Source organism: Lathyrus oleraceus, chromosome 5 (assembly GCF_024323335.1).
Source record: "Lathyrus oleraceus cultivar Zhongwan6 chromosome 5, CAAS_Psat_ZW6_1.0, whole genome shotgun sequence".
Classification (NCBI taxonomy): Eukaryota; Viridiplantae; Streptophyta; class Magnoliopsida; order Fabales; family Fabaceae; genus Lathyrus; species Lathyrus oleraceus.
The window spans coordinates 306,935,151-306,952,849 of record NC_066583.1 but is presented as its reverse complement, the minus strand read 5'-3'; positions in this window follow the sequence as shown (position 1 = coordinate 306,952,849).

Here is a 17,699-nt window from a genome sequence, read left to right as displayed (position 1 = left end):
CAAGCCTTGAGTTCTCTATTGCACCCGGAGATACGTAGGAGTAGGATTTGTAAATCTTGTCAGGCCCATTAATAAAAAAACTTAGGTTTAGTCCCCTTCGTTTCAAAATCCAAAAACATCTTTTCTTTTCTTTTGATCTTACTATTCTTTCCCTCCTAATAACTTGAGAAGCCTAACATTTCTAAACTAACACTAACGCGCACAATTAACCTAATGGTTCTCGTTGAGTACAACGGACGTGAGGGGTGCTAATACCTTCCCCTTGCGTAATCGACTCCTGAACCCTGATTTGGTTACGACGACCATAATCGTTGTCGTTCTTTTTTGGGTTTTATCGATATTTACCCTTGCCTTTTTAGGAATAAATAAAGTTCGGTGGCGACTCTGTTCAATCAATCATTGTGAGCGTGCGATTGCGCTTCGTTAAGTCGTGTTCTCATTTTTCGAGGTGAGATAATTATGAATTGTTTTAATAGTACCATAAAATAGTGCCCCATGAAACGTGGTTATCCATACAAACATGGTCGAGATTATAACTCGCCTAAATCAAATAAACATTAAACAAACTGAACTAGATGACGCCCTTCGCCCCTAAAGATCATTTGGCCTTTTCTACAGACTTGGCGATCTCTTTATCAAAATTGGTGGGGATTTCGTCGGCTTTATCTCTGTCTTTGTACTCTCGGGGCTTACGCCTATTGTTTTATCCATTCTTAACTATAAGTTTTCCACATAGCATTTTCTTACAATTTTTTGGTTTCCCTATATAACACCTACCCGCCAATATGGGAGTGGATACTTCATGCACATACATAAGGTGGATAGGGTGGCTCCTAACTAGTTAAAAGCAAGTCACCTTACGGTCATATTACATAATGAGGGTGCACCAATGACCAAATATCTTACATTGATCTACCTGAAATTTTCTCATGTTACGAAGGTAGTCTTCAACATTATGTATCCCTTCATTTTTACTGATTCTCTTGAGAAACCCACTAATGATCCCTAGAAGGGTTTTAGGTTCTCCGTTATCATGTGGCGCCTATCAAATGCATCTCAGTAAAGGATGCCTTTAGAGCTCCTTTTATCGATCAAAACTCTTTTGATATCCCAATCGTCGAATGAAACGGTGATAACCATGGGGTCATCGTTGTGAGGGTGAATTTTGGCTGTATCCTTCTTGGAGAAGACGGTCTTGGCCTTTAGAGCATCTAATTTCCTACCATATAGTTAATGGACAAGCCATCAACGATAATGAACTGACTAGCTTTCTCCTTGTAGGCGGGACTGGAAATCTCATAGTCAGTGAATCCTCTGTGACGGTGTTAAGGGTATGACGAATAGATCGGTCCTCGCCTCCTTTAACTGGCTCCTTACCCTTCTTCGATCTTGGACTATTTTATGAGTCCCACCCCTACGAATTGGATTCTCCCAATCCTCTAGCGGGGATTCCCTTGATACATTTCTTTAGGTGGCCTTCTTGGATGAGGCGCTCAATCTCGTTTTTGAGTTTGTAACAGTCCTCCATTTGATGTTCCTTAACCTTATGGAATTTGCACGAGCTATGAATGGATGGATTGTTGGGTCTATAAGATATATGATCCATTTACATAATACCTTAAGGTTTTGGATGGAGATGTGATGTCTCCCTCTCTTGCGGTCCTGAAACATTAGTCTTGTTGGTGCTCCCGTCTTCCTCAAACTCTCAAACAGTGGTATCAAAACTGTGATACATCTTGGTGGGGGAGAGAGAGTTGGATCATGTGTTAGATCTTATAGGATGTGGTTAACTCACACTTTAGGGAAAGAATTTTGAGTGCAAATGTGAGTAATTAAAATCTCACATTACCTATGAATGGGTGGAATGTTCTCCGGACTCCCCTAACACCTATTTTCAAGTATACTTGAAATTGTGGCTAACAATAAAATCTTGATACATATTCCAACCAAAAACGTGTTCTGGAGAATTAAATTTCTAAACTCAAGAAGATATTTAAGTATTTACAAGCTAATAAGCAAAGGGTAAGTTTGCACCATGAGTTAAACAAAAACCATATCGATGTCATCCTTTTATTGGTGATCGGACCTGATTATAATTTAAACAATTCTCCAATTAAGGTGAAGGGATCCATCACTTAAATTTTTCATTAGAGACAAAACTTTCTAAGTTGAATGGGACTTTTGCCAAAATGAAAATGCTCCTCTTCAAGTTGTTATGTTGGAGAATTTATTGATATGATCAGTATGCCATCTTTTGGTGTGTAATAACTTTTAACTAAGTTTAATCTCGTATAAAATCCATGGTATTCCTTTAATTTAAATCGTCTTGATTGGATGATTGGTCAATTATCTCTTAATCTATTTGAATGTCTTCTAGTAAACTGGCCCTTATTGAAAGTTTTCCTCTTCATTCAATTTAAGTAAGAGGTAAAATACCTTTTTTCTTCCAGAAAATTTCAAAATGAACCTTTGGAGATAACTCACCTTGCCTAAGAGCTATTATAGTTGTCTCTTATTCTTTTAAGGGGTGCCTAATATGGCCTTTGTGTTGCTTGAATCTATTATGACTTGTTTTTCCTTAACCAAGAATCTTAAGAATTTTCCCTCTTTCCCACCAAAAACACATTTTATAAGATTAATTTTTAAACTGTGTTTTATCATCCTTTAAATGCAGTTCTTAGTTAGGTTAAATGATATTTCTTTGATTTAGAATTGACAACTACATCTTCAACATAAATTTGAATAAAATCTCAAAAAAATTCATGAAATGTCAAATTCATTTTCCTTTGATTGGTTTCCCTTGCGTTATTAAACTCAAATGGGGGTTGGATGGTTCATTTGAAGGTTCCAAGGGCATTAGTGAAGGTGAGAAAAACAAGAAAGGGGGTTTGAATTGTTTTTATAAATTAAAAGCTTTTTCAAAGGTAAGAACGCACAAAATTTTATACTGGTTCGCTTATAACACAAAGCTACTCCAGTCCACCCGGCCAAGGTGATTTCGCCTTCAAAAAGGACTTAATCCACTAATCTTGAAATATTAATACAACCAAACGTCTAAGAGAATGATCTCTTAGTCCTCTCAAGTATACAGACTACGTAGAGTCACTTGAGGAACAAAAGCAATTTTAGACAAAATAAAATTGTAATAGAGAGTGCTTCTAAGAGTAAGCAGATATTACAGCAGAATATTTAAGCAAGGATTTTCACGTATGAGAAACAGCTCGTGAAAGACTGAGAGAGAATGTAAATAATTTTTCTGTGTGTTGTTGTGTATCTCTCACTAAAGTAGGATGTCCTTTATATAATGGTGAAGAGGACCGTTGGAGTGATGACAGAATATTGGCCTTTGATGAGCATTCAATGTCATTACTTCTGTGTTTCTTGCCATAACCAATTTGTCTCCCTGAATAATTTCTTTCTAAAAATACTTCCTTTCCATTTGAAGAAATTCTTTCCGTTACTCTTTCTGGATTTGGAGAATCTTCATCAGAGTCTTTGTTATCTCGGAGTTCTGTGTCAGAAGGAGATTGCGTTGAGGTTACGTCAGAGCTTCTAAGAGTACTGGTCTTCTAGATCATCAGAACTAAGTCCAGTGGATGTTTAGAGCTTCTGGTTCTTTCTACTGTCTTGCTTTGCTCAGATTCAGAACTTCTAGAGTGTACTTCTTCCTCAGATGCTTATGATCTTCTAGTACTTTGTATCTGATCAGAGTTTGTATCTGATAAAACGATCAGATTCCTTTGTTGCTGTTCAGAGTCCTGCACACTTAGAGAATTTTTGCTAGGGTGCCATTTTTGGTTTCATCCTTTGTAATCATCAAAATCTTGGAATTCTATTGTAGAACTAATTTTGTTCTTACAATCTCCCCCTTTTTGATGATGACAAAACGATCTTAATTTTAGAGATGAAACATTTAGATAAGAGTCTTTAGATCAGATAGAAGTGAGCTCCCCCTGAGATAAGTCTGGGAGTTCAGAAGTTCTTACCGGAGCTTCCATGAGATGATGTTTCAAGATTCTCTTCTGCAGATTTCTAAGTCAAAAGGGATTAGAACCAATTTAAAAACAATGTTTGCAGAGTACTGAGAGGATTTAGATATGGTTTCATCAGAGCTGTTTTTAGTTCTCCCCCGTTTTGTCAGAATCAAAAAGACTTAGCAAGAAATTAGAGCAAAAAGGCATATATATATATATATATATATATATATATATATATATATAATCACAAATGGTAGAAGCACAGACAACAGTCAAGAAACAGAATGCAAAACAGGCAAAGCAGAAAGCAACAGACACATCAGAGCAACAAGTAAATAAAACAAAAAAATAAGTCCTAGGTGCCTAAGGGTTGGGAGGTGGAGGCATCCTCTAGAGCAGTTGGGTCAGCAGATTCTGAATGTTGACATTAATTGAATCCTGTTGATCCAATCTGGCTCGGACTTCTTTCTGCTCTTTCTGAAGATCTTCAAGTGTCTTGAGAACCAGAGGGAGAAAGGTGGAGGACTCCCCCTGAGTCAGAGTATCCGGTTCTACCCTGTTGGCAGACTCTTCAGCAATAGGAGTTTCAGCTTCAGCGGCAGCTTTGGCTTCAGCTTCAGCAGCAGCGGCTAGAGCTTTGGCTTCAGCTTCCTTAATCCTTTGCATTTCTTCTTGCCTTGCTTTCTCTTCTGCTTCCTTGCGAGCTCTCTCCTCAGCTTCTTTGGCTAGGCGCTCCTGGAGTCTTAACTCAGCGTCTTTGATGAAGTCGTTTCGGACTTGCTCAGAGAGGCCCTTCAGTTTGAAGGCTTCAGCGGTCATCCAGCCAATAACTTTGTTCTAGTGTGTCCTTATAGCTGAAGGATCATCACTGATGCCAGAGTTGATGGTCAAAGACTTGACCTTGTCAACTGAAGCTTTTGCAAACAACATAGTTGCTTCCTCAAGGGTTGGCAGGGTGTTTTCTTGTTCAGAGGATGGGAGTGGAGAAGTGGGAGGGCTTAGGTTGAGGGTGGGAGTTTGTGGTTCAACGGATGTATTTTGTGGGTTTGTGTCAGAGTTGTTTGGTTGAGTTTCAGTGTGAGGTGTTTCAGATGGTGGAGGGTCAGATGTGGTTGGGTTTGGTTGTTCTGTGGGTGAGGAAGTGATTTCTGGTTCAGGTGTGGGTTGTGTTGGCTGTTGTGAGGCCAGAGTTCGAATTTGGAGCTGGGCCAGAGTGGGAGATTAAGGGTCAGAGTGTTCTGTATCTGTGGAAATGTTGTAGTAGGGGGGTGATTCTGGAGAAGAAGATGAAGATGGTGAAGTGGTTTCGTTCAGCATTTCTGCTTCAGAAACAGGTAAGGTTGTGATGGCAAGATTAAATTTATGGGATGGTTGGTGAGATGTTCTGGTGGTTGAGGGGGGAGTTTCTGAGTTTGTATAGATAGGTGTGGGTTGAGGGATAGAAGAAGCAATGTGATGTGTTTGTACAGAAGGAGCAAGAGAAACAGACTGACCAGAAGGTCCAGGCAGAGATGCTAGAGGTCTTGATCCGGAGGATTCTCCTCGTGGACGCTTCATGAAGTTTTGAGGCTCATCTGGTAGCTGGCTTATGTTGAAGTTTGAGATATCTACTCCTTCTTTCCTCATATTATCTAAGTAATAAAGGATTACCTCTGGAGGGTCGATCTTTGAGAACAGATAGAGTCCATGTGGGATCTTCCTCTGATCTTTGAGAGCTTCCCAGGAGGTGTCCAAAGTAGGTTTGAACTTGACTTGATCCAGAATCCCCATGCTCTTCAGATTTTTGGCGTTTAGAGCTCTTCCAGTGTCGATCATCATGTCTTCCATGAGTCTGAGCGTTATCAGGTGGTCCACGAGACAACTTTCAATCAGAACATCAGAGATTAGCCTTCCCAGAGGGATGTATTTTCTGGGCTTCATATTGTTTCTTGTATCTCGTACAGAATCTCTGAGGTACTTGAAGAGAAGAGCTGGAAGGCAGAGCTTCAGACCCTTGTGTATACAATACAGGATGCACTTCTGGTCTGTGTTGATGTAGTCTGAAGAGTTTGAAGCTGGGCGATGATGGATGGTGCCCAGAATGATCTTCAGCCAGACCCGGAGGTTCTGATGTAATTCCTTGTTCTTAGAGTGGTTGCCTTTAGCGTTCTGCTTGAAGATAGTTGGGTTAATCTCATGGGACATATATTTTGCCCTAGGATTAATGTTGTAGATTCTTCTTCCTCCATCTTTCTCCATACCCAGAAGGGCAGCAATGGACTTCTCAGTTATCACCATTTTGACTCCCAGAACATAGGAGACGATGTAGTGATCATCAGCATCAGCGAATCTCCAGAATTCCTTCACTAAATTTGTGTAGACTGGACCATACAAACGTTTGAAGTAATTTCCCCAACCTTGATTCCTGAGTTCTTCAGTGAGGTCAATACCATTTTTGCTCATGTTGTCAAAATCCACCAAGGATTCACATAACACCTCCAGTTTCTCAAAAGGTGTTGCAAGATTGATGTGAGGCTCACGATCAAGAATGTGAGGCTCTTTGTAGATGGGAGTTGAGACGACACCAGTAACCGCTGGGTTTAGGTTGCTTGAACTTGGAGCTTGTTCATTTGAATCCATTTGTTGAGAGAATTTGTAAACTGATTTTTGTTGGGAATCCATGAATGTTGTTGAGAGTTGAGTTGAATGTTGAAGAATGCTGCAGGAATGCCTTGAGAGAGAGTTGAACTTGCAGAAGGTTATGAGTGCGTGAGAGTGAAAAGTGTGCAATGTGTGAATAGGGGTGTTTAAACACCCAAATTAGGGCGCATGCAAAACGACACACAAAACAGAGTTTAGCACAAAAACCAAGTAAGCACGTTTAGAGGGAAAATGATTACAGCTCATTAATGATGTCTAATCCCAACAGTCAGTACACTGCTCGAGGAGATCTCAAGAGACTGTTCCTTGATTACTGCTAGACAGTTGTCTAGAAGTTCCAAGGTCAGACGCAAGGTACTCCACGTGTTTGCTCTATCTGATCTTCAGGAATACCAAAAGATTGGTTCTTGGAGATTTCTAACTCAGATAACTTCTAACTTGGTAGGAGTATCAGAGTCAGAGGCAGAATCCACTTTGTTTACATCAGAATCTTATTTTACAAACTCAGAGGCACATTTTATTCAGGGCAATTTTGAATGTTCAGATTCTTTAAGATAAAGAGGAATCTATCTTCAGCTAAGGGTTTAGTAAAGATGTCAGCCCATTGATGATCTGTATCAATGGATTTCAATATTACTACCCCTTTTTGAACATAGTCCCTGATGAAATGATGTTTTATTTCTATGTGCTTAGCTCTGGAGTGTAAAATAGGATTCTTGCTTAAACAAATGGCAGCAGTGTTATCACAAAAGATAGGAATGTTACTCTCAAAGATTTGCAGATCCTCTAATTGATTCTTCATCCAGAGCATCTGAGTGGTATACAGTGATGCTGAGATATATTCCGCTTATGCAGTAGACAAGGCTATGGTTGATTGTCTTTTGCTGGCCCAGGATATCAGATTCTTTCCCAAGAGCTGACAATTTCCAGATGTACTTTTTCGTTCCATTCTGTCTCCTGTGTAATCTGCATCACAAAAACCAGATAGTCTATACTCTGATGTTTTCTCATACATCAGGCCCAGGTTAGGAGTTCCTTTCAGATATCTGAGAATTCTCTTAACTGCTATTAAATGAGATTCTCTAGGATCTGATTGGAATCTGGCACAGATACAAACACTAAATAGAATATCAGGACGAGTAGCAGTCAGATAGAGAAGGGAGCCTATCATACCACGATAGAGCTTCTGACAAACCTTTTGACTGACTTCTTCTTTTTCAAGAATGCAGGTTGGATGCATGGGTGTCTTTGCAGGTTTGCATTCAGCCATTTCAAATTTCTTCAGAATGTCTTTTATGTATTTACTTTGATGAACGTAGGTGACTTCTGAAGTTTGATTAATCTGAATTCCTAGAAAGAACTTTAGTTCTTGCATTAAGCTCATTTTGAATTCTTCCTACATTAGCTCAGAGAATTCTTGACATACAGAGGCGTTAGCTGAACCAAATATGATATCATCAACGTATATCTGGCATATCATGAGATCATTATTAATTTTTTTACAGAAGAGTGTAGAGTCAACTTTTCCTCTAATAAAATCATGTTCTAGAAGAAAATTACTTAATCGTTCATACCAAGCTCTGGGAGCTTGTTTTAATCCATATAAAGATTTGTTAAGTTTAAAAACATGTTCTAGACAATTTGAATTTTCAAAACCTGGAGGTTGATTGACATACACTTCTTCTGATATATAACCATTAAGGAATGCGTTCTTGACATCCATTTGATACAGTTTGATAGAATGATTTATAGCGAATGAGACAAGTAAGCGAGTAGATTCTAACCTGGCGACTGGGGAAAAGGTTTCATTGTAGTCAATGCCTTCTTGTTGACTGTAACCTTGAGCCACCAGTCGAGCTTTGTTTCTGACAACTTCTCCTTTCTCATTCAGCTTGTTTCTGAACACCCATCTGGTTCCGATAATGTGAGTGCCTTTTAGTTTAGGAACAAGATCCCAGACGTCGTTCTTGTGAATTGATCTAGCTCTTCTTGCATGGCTAGAACCCAATCTCTATCTTGAAGTGCCTCATCACAGGAAGTAGGCTCGATCAAAGATACTAGTCCCAGAGGAGTTTCTTTAGGAGTCTTGAAGGTAGACCTAGTTCGGATAGGTTCGTCCTGGTTTCCCAGAATCAACTCTTTAGATATGTTGAGGCAACTTTTAGATTTCTTTGGGATTGCTGGGGATATAGTTCCTTTTGAGGTTTGAATGGCATTTGCTTCAGGAGCTTTAATCTTCTCATCAGAACCTGCAAGAGTGATCTTCAGATCTGCAAGTTTCTCAACTAGCTTTGACTTTTCAGGGTCAAGCTTATCATCAAATCTGACATGAATTGATTCTTCCACAATTTTGGTTTATGTATTGTATACTCTGTAACCTTTAGAGCGTTCTGAGTATCCTAACATAATACCTTTTTGTGCTTTGGAATCAAACTTGTTCAGATGTTCTTTAGTATTTAAAATAAAACAGGAACATCCAAAAGGATGAAAATAAGAAATGTTGGGTTTTCTTCCTTTACACAGTTCATAGGGAGTCTTCTCCAGAATAGGTCTTATGGAGATTCTATTCTGAATGTAACACGCTGTATTTACAGCTTCAACCCAAAAGTGCTTAGCCACATTTGTTTCATTGATCATGGTTCTGGCCATCTCTTGGAGTGTCCTATTCTTCCTTTCTACAACTCCATTTTGTTGTGGAGTTCTAGGGCAGGAGAGATCATGGGATATTCCATTAGAGTCAAATAATTCCTCAAAAAATTTATTTTCAAATTCCCCACCATTATCACTTCTGACTCTGATGATTTTAGAGTCAAATTCGTTTTTCACTTTGGAACAGAAGCTAGTGAATACAGAGTGAGACTCACTCTTGTGCTTTAAGAATTTTACCCATGTCCGGCGACTAAAATCATCAACAATGACCAGTCCATATTTCTTTCCATTGACTGATGCTGTTTTCACAGGACCAAATAAGTCAATGTGAAGAAGTTTCAGAGGCTTAAAGGTAGAAACAATGTTTTTCCTTTTAAAAGATGATTTTGAAAATTTTCCTTTCTGACATGCTTCACATAGAGCATCTGAAGAAAACTTCAGCTTAGGTAGACCTCTGACTAACTCGAGTTTATTTAGCTGAGATAACTTTCTCATGCTAATATGGCCCAAGCGTTTATGCCATACCCATTGCTTTTCGTGAACAGACATCAGACATTTCACATTTTGTTCTTTTAAATCAGAAAGATTAATTTTATAAATATTGTTTTTCCTCTTGCCAGTGAATAGGACAGATCCATTGCTTTGATTTATGGCTTTACATGTTTTTTGATTGAAGATTACATCATATCCGTTATCACTTAATTGACTTATTGATAACAGATTATGCATTAATCCTTCTACATATAAAACATCAGATATAGAGGGAAGAGTACCGTTACCAATAGTTCCGGAGCCTCTGATCCTTCCTTTCCAATCTCCTCTGAAGCCTACGAATCCAGCGTCTTTAAGTTCTAGGCTTTGGAACATATACTTTCTTCCCGTCATGTGTCGCGAGCATCCAGAGTCCAGGTACCATGACTGGTGTTTTAACTCTGCTGCATAAGATATCTACAACATAAACAATCTTATCCTTTGGTACCCAGAGTCTTTTGGGTCCTTTGTGATTAGTTTTCCCAGAGTTTCTTAAAACTTTGGGTTTTCTAGCATTATTAAATTGTTGTGCTTGTGAATCTGTATAGTGATATGAAAATGGAGATTTAGGTTGGTCATTAGTAGAAGTTTTATCTTCACTAGGATCATACCCAATTCCTCTTCTATTGTTCTGACTGACCCCATAAATCATGGATGTCATTCTGCTCCTCTCTATCCCATTTTTCAGAAAAATTTGAAAAGATTTTTCATATTTATAAATTATTGTGTTTGAAGTTTGTGGAGCTTGAGATAACGCTTCTTCAAGTTCTAAAATTGTTATCTCAAGTTTGCCACATTCTTCTAATGTTTCTTCAAGAACACCTTTTATAGCTTTAAATTTTTGTTTGAGTTTCTGATATGAGTTTAGAGTTTCAGACAGACATGATTCTAGATCAGATCGAGAAAGTTCAGAAAATACCTCTTTAGATTCAGATTCTTCATCTGAAGTATTCTTGGATGTGGTAGCCATGAGGGCCACATTAGCCTGTTCAACAGAGTCTGATTCTGATGAGTCAGATTCACTGTCGTCCCAAGTAGCCATCAGTCCCTTTTTGGTTCTGAGGGAATTTTTCTTGAAGTTCTCTTTTCTGGAACTGTCTTTCTTTAACTTGGGACATTCGTTTCTATAGTGACCTGTTTCTTTACATTCATAACATGTAACATCTTTGTTAGCTTTACCTTTTGAGGATGATTTTGATCGGTCCCCTCTGGGTCTTGGTTTTCTGAAGTTATTATTCCTTTTTCTCCAGAGTTGTTTTACTCTTCTGGTCAGAAGGGATAATTCTTCCTCATCATCAGAATCTTCCTGTTCAGAGTCATCAGTGTCTTCTGTTTCGGCCTAGAAGCCTTTGTTTCTGTCAGACTTGCGCCTTTCAGATCTGGACTTTAATGCTACAGACTTGATCTTCTTCTGAGGCTCATCTTCCTCCAGTTCTATCTCATGACTTACGAGTGAACTGACAAGCTCTTCAAGGCTGATATTGTTCATATCCTTTTATAGCTTCAAGGCTATGACCATGGGTCTCCACTTCTTTGGCAAGCTTCTGACTATCTTTTTGACATGGTCTGCAGTTGTGTATCCTTTGTCTAGCACTTTGAGACCTGCAATAAGATTTTGGAATCTAGAAAACATTACCTCTACAGCTTCATCATCCTCCATCTTGAAGACTTCATATTTCTGGATTAGAGCCAGAGCCTTTATTTCTTTGACCTGAGAGTTTCCTTCATGAGTCATCCTCAGGGAGTCGAGTATATCTTTAGTTGTTTCCCTGTTGGTGATTTTTTCATACTCATTGTAGGATATGGCATTGAGAAGTATCGTTCTGGCTTTGTGATGATTCTTGAATTCGCGCTTCTGATCATCTGTCATTTTGCTTCTGGGAACGACAACTCCAGCATCTGTTACAGGAGGTTTGTATCCAACTGTGACAATGTCCCAGAGATCAGCGTCATATCCCAGAAAGAAACTTTCAATTCTATCTTTCCAATAATCGAATTTCTCTCCATCAAAGACTGGAGGCTTAGCATTGTAACTATCTCTTTCATTTGTGTTGGCCATAGTTTTTCTCGTTCTGGATCTCTCTACACTGTTAAGTGTTTGATTAGAAAATCAATAACAGAGCCGAAGCTCTGATACCAACTGAAGGTGAGAAAAATAAGAAAGGGGGGTTTGAATTGTTTTTAGAAATTAAAATCTTTTCAAAGGTAAGAACACACAGAATTTTATACTGGTTCACTTATAACACAAAGTTACTCCAGTCCACCCGACCAAGGTGATTTCGCCTTCAAAAAGGACTTAATCCACTAATCTTGAAAGATTAATACAACCAAACGTCTAAGAGAATGATCTCTTAGTCCTCTCAAGTATATAGACTACGCAGAGTCACTTGAGGAACAAAAGCAATTTTAGACAAAATAAAATTGTAATAGAGAGTGCTTCTAAGAGTAAGCAGATATTACAGCAGAATATTTAAGCAAGGATTTTCGCATATGAGCAACAGCTCATGAAAGACTGAGAGAGATTGTAAAGAATTTTTTTGTGCGTTGTTGTGTATCTCTCACTGAAGTAGGTTGTCCTTTATATAATGGTGAAGAGGACCGTTGGAGTGATGACAGAATATTGGCCTTTGATGAGCATTCGATGTCATTACTTATGTGTTTCTTGCCATAACCAATTTGTCTTCCTGAATAATTTCTTTCTAAAAATACTTCCTTTCCATTTGAAGAAATTCTTTCCGTTACTCTTTCTGGATTTGGAGAATCTTCATCAGAGTCTTTGTTATCTTGGAGTTCTGTGTCAGAAGGAGATTGCGTTGAGGTTACATCAGAGCTTCTAAGAGTACTGATCTTCTAGATCATCAGAACTAAGTCCAATGGATGTTTAGAGCTTCTGGTTCTTTCTACTGTCTTGCTTTGCTCAGATTCAAAACTTCTAGAGTGTACTTCTTCCTCAGATGCTTCTGATCTTCTAGTACTTTGTATCTGATTAGAGTTTGTATCTGATAAAACGATCAGATTCCTTTGTTGTTGTTCAGAGTCCTGCACGCTTAGAGAATTTTCGTTAGGGTGCCATTTTTGGTTTCATCCTTTGTTATCATCAAAATCTTGGAATTCTATTGTAGAACTAATTTTGTTCTTACAATTAAGGCATCTTAAATCAGATTTGGGATTATGCATTTTAGGAATTAATATTGAAGGTGAGAAAAACATAAGAAAGAGGGTTGAATTGTGTTGGCTTCTTTTTTCTAAAACCTCTTAGGTCAGATTCTAAACACAAGGTTGTAGAATCTGACTCAAACAGAGGTAGGCAACGAATATAATAAGCAAGAAAAAAGAATAACACACAGAGATATCATGGTTTCTCTCACAACTTAAGAGTAATTCAATCACTTTGTACTTACAATAGATTTTTATTATAATCACACAAAATTACAATTTACTCAAGCACACAAGTAAGAAACTTTGTTTGCTCAAACACACAAGTAAGAGACTTCCCTTGCTCAAGCACACAAGTTGGAGACTTCCTTTGCATAAACTTAAAAGTAAGAGACTTCTTTGCTCAAGCACACAAGCAAGAGAATGTCAATGCTCAAGCACACAAGCAAGAGACTTTCAATGCTCAAACACTTAGTAAGAGACTTCTAACAATCTACATAGCAGATAAATGATTGTTGGATATACAATCAGGGGTGTATATATAATACAACACAATAAGACTCTTTATGAATTTGAGATTTCTAAGATTTACAAGGATAAGAAATCCTAAGTAAAATTTGTGCTTTAGCTTTGACAGGGTAACTTCTCTTTTTATGTCAAATAATGTTCTTGAGTCTTGTTTATCTTCAAGACTTTTAGCTCCATAAATAGAGAAGAAATGATTCGTTGAAGATGCAGCACAAAAGATTCATTTTAGAAGCTTCAAAAGAGATGTTGATATGTTTCACCAAATTGTTAGGATAGGTGAAGGCTAGTTTGAAAACCCTTAGCTACAAAAGTAATTAGCAGTTGTATCCCAGCAGACTCTATGAATAAAATAGAGCTTAGGTCTTCATGTGGTAAAGTATATTTAGAGATGAATAGTAACTATCAGTGTCATCTTGGTCCTTGTGCTTTGACTGACTTAGGTTATGATCATCAGAAACAAGCTTCTCCAAGTTTGATCTTTAGAGGCCGACTCCTTCAGATTCTGATCTTCGGACGTTGACCTCTTCAAAAGATGGCTTCTTCAGAGTTCGGTCTTCAACTTCTGATCCATCAGACTTTGACCTTAAGCTTCTCTTTGAATGTTCATAGTCATAAACAACACTTGGATTCTAAATGAAATTTTAGTCTATGGTCTTGCACATTTGAAATATATTAGTATATTCAATTGTTCTTTAAATACTTTGTTACCATCAAAACCTAAGGGATATGAAATAAACTAATTTTGTTCCAATAATATCCCTTTTTTATGATGACAAACATAAGTATTAAGAACAATGGTTGATAATTTAATTAACTTGTTAACTTCATGTTCTGAGGTTTGTTAGCCCCCTTGAGTCTAATAGTCTATAAGGTAAGGTTTGTAAGCTCCCCCTAAGTCCTATCCAGATTAATTAAATTTAAATAACTAAAACCCATATATAATCCTTCAGAATTTAAGAAAGATAATAATTGTCATGTTTCAGGTGCTTAAATACTTCTATATCTACTCCCCCTTTTGTCATTAACAAAAATAATATAAGGAAATAGAAAAGATACTTGAAGAAAAATATTTCATAGAACCAAAGAAAGTGAGTCAGATGCCAGAAAACATATTCAAACAAAAAATCTTTGAAATTTTATCAAATATGGATAAAAATAGTTAAAATCATATTTGATTTTCCCTTTTTTTAAATAACAAAAGGAGATTCAAAATTGGTTAAAACTTCAATTCTCAAGACTATTAAATTAGGTTATGGTAGCTAGACTTTGAGAGATATAAGGCAGACAAGGTTAGGGAGATATGCTTGAAGGCCAAGATTATATCTCTCTCCAATGTCCATTGGTGCATAATAATCAACACCAATTTCTCTTCATCCCATACTCTCTACAAAACCTATCTTCAAACATCATCAAGGTCGCGCATAATTTCAACTATCCCTTTTCATAACATAAACCGTGAGTAAGATGTCCAAGAATTCCAAGGAAGAAACTTCCAAAGAGATTAACAGAGCTGTCAATGAAGATGCAGGAAGAAAAATCAAGGGTAAGTCCAAAAAGAATGGAGATTCAAGATCAAAAATAGGTTCATCTGCAGGCTCTTCTAAAGTGAGAAGGACATTAATTGCTAAGATGAAATAGCTAAAAAAGATTCAAGATCCTGCTTTTGATTTTGATTTAGATGTTGATGAGGATTGGATGAACTTCCTTAAACGTTGTGCTTATTTCCCTGAAGAATTTGGATATGAGTAGGCTATGTGGTGCATCTTGTTCCTCAATATTTGTAATTATTTCAAATTAATGATAACCAATCCTTTTCTTTTTTATTCTATTTCTTTTTATCACTTGCATCTTTTTCGGTTGAGCCATTGAGAAGAGTATCCCATAGAGTTTTTCAACCAATTTTGTTTTGTGTGAGTTTTTAAAAAAAATAATAAGGAGAGTTTAAACGAAACTTTAATCACACAACTATAAAAGAATTGATTTAAAGGGAAACAAAACAAAATTTAATTTTATCCAGAAATGCTGATTCCCAAAGGTAGCACAACCATTTTTGTTAAGAGAAACAAATATGATGGAAGTTACACTCTTTTTCTCACACAAGTATGATTAGTTAGATCCATTAATATAACTTAAAGATCAGAAGACAGAAAATTCTCAGAAGAATTCTGACTTAGGAACTTCTGAACCAGAGAATCATTTTACACAGTGAACTAACTGGTTTAGAGTCAGATCATTCAGAATTATATATAAAGCTGAAGGAATAGATATACCAGATAAAACACAAGTTAATGGTAATTGGGAGAGATACATAATACTCAAGAACATGTACATCATTAAACAACAATTATTATCTAATAGTTGAGAAACCATATGTCAGAAAACCTTTCAGATTCATGACATATAAGTGGAAAGATGTCAAAAAATAAAATTTTCCACTTATATGCTATTAGAGACAACTAATCAAATTCTGAGTATTAGAGGCTAAGTTGTTCAGATGTTACTATTCATTAGAATCTTGTTCAGAGCTTTTGGCCACATTAGCTTCTGATCATCATTAGACTCGGGTCCTCTATTCATAAGCAAACATTACTCTTTAACAAAATGCATGTTCATATTCCTTTTGATAAAATCAAATCTTTCAATAGTAAGAGGCTTGGTAAATATATCATCCCATTGATGATTTGTATCAATGAACTGAATATCTATCACACCCTTCTGAACATAGTCTCTAATAAAATGATGTTTTATTTCTATGTCTTTGGTTCTAAAATGTTAAATAGGATTCTTTGTCAAACAGATAGCAGCAGTATTATCATAAAAGATTGGAATACTTCTCCCACTAATTCGATAGTCTTCTAACTGATATTTCATCCAGAGTAGTTGTATGCAACAACTTGTAGTTGGGATGTATTATGCTTCTGTTGTATACAAAGCAATTGTTACTTGTCTTTTACTAGCCTGAGATATTAGGTTTTCATCTCTGAATTGGAAGCTTCCACTAGTGTATTTTCTTTGATTCTATCCCCATCATAGTTAGCATCATAGAATCCAACTAGCTTATAATCTTGAGATTTCTTATAAAGTAACCCTGAATTGGTTGTTCCCTTCATATACCTAAAGATCCTCTTAACAACTGTTAAGTGTGTCTCTCTGGGATCTGAGTGAAATCTTGCACACAGACAGATACAAAATAAAATATATGGTATATAAGCATTTAAATAAAGAAGAGAGTCAATCATACCTCTATACAACTTTTTACAGAATTTGGTGATGATTTCCTCTTTACTCATATTGCAGGCTGGATGCATATGAGTGCTCATGATCTTGCAATCATCAACCTTTAAATTCTTCAGAATCTCCTTTGTATATTTAGTATGATGAATATAGACTCCCTCTTTACATTGACTGGTTTGAATACCAAGGAAGAACTTCAGCTCTCTCATAATACTCATTTCAAATTCAGTATGCATTGTCTTAGAAAATTCTTGGAAAAGAAAAGCATTAGTTGAACCAAATATGATATCATCAACATAAACTTGGACAATTAAGATATCATTCTTAAGTGTCTTTATGAAGAGTGTAGTGTCTACTTGCTCTTTCTAAAATCCATTTTCTAATAGAAAATTACTCAGCTTCTCATACCAAGCTTTGGGAGCTTGTTTGAGTCCATAGAGTGATTTCTTTAATTTGAAAACATAATCTGGGTAGACTGAGTCCTCAAACCCAAGTGGTCGTTTAACATATACTTCTTCATAAATGACACCATTTAAGAATGCACTCTTAACATCAATTTGATATAAAATAATGTCATGATTAATGGCATAAGAGAGAAGTAACCTGATTTTCTCTAACCTTGCAATTGGTGCGAAGGTTTCAAAGAATTTTATACCTTCTTGCTGACTGTAGCCTTAAGCTACAAGTTCAGCCTTATTTCTTACCATTTCTCATTGGTTATTGAACTTGTTTCTGAATACCCATTTTGTTCCAATAATGAAACTAATTCAACTATTCTTGCATAGCCACAATCCACTCATCATCAGAGAGTTCTTCATCAACAGAAGTAGGTCCAGTCATGGAGAGTAGTCCTAGCATTGAATGCTCTTCTATGAAGGAAGACCTTGTATTTCTAGGGCTATATTTGTTTCTAATAATTAACTCTTCTAGATGAGAAGATGTATCCTTGGAGGTTTTCTTGGATTGTGATGCATCTGAGGAGCC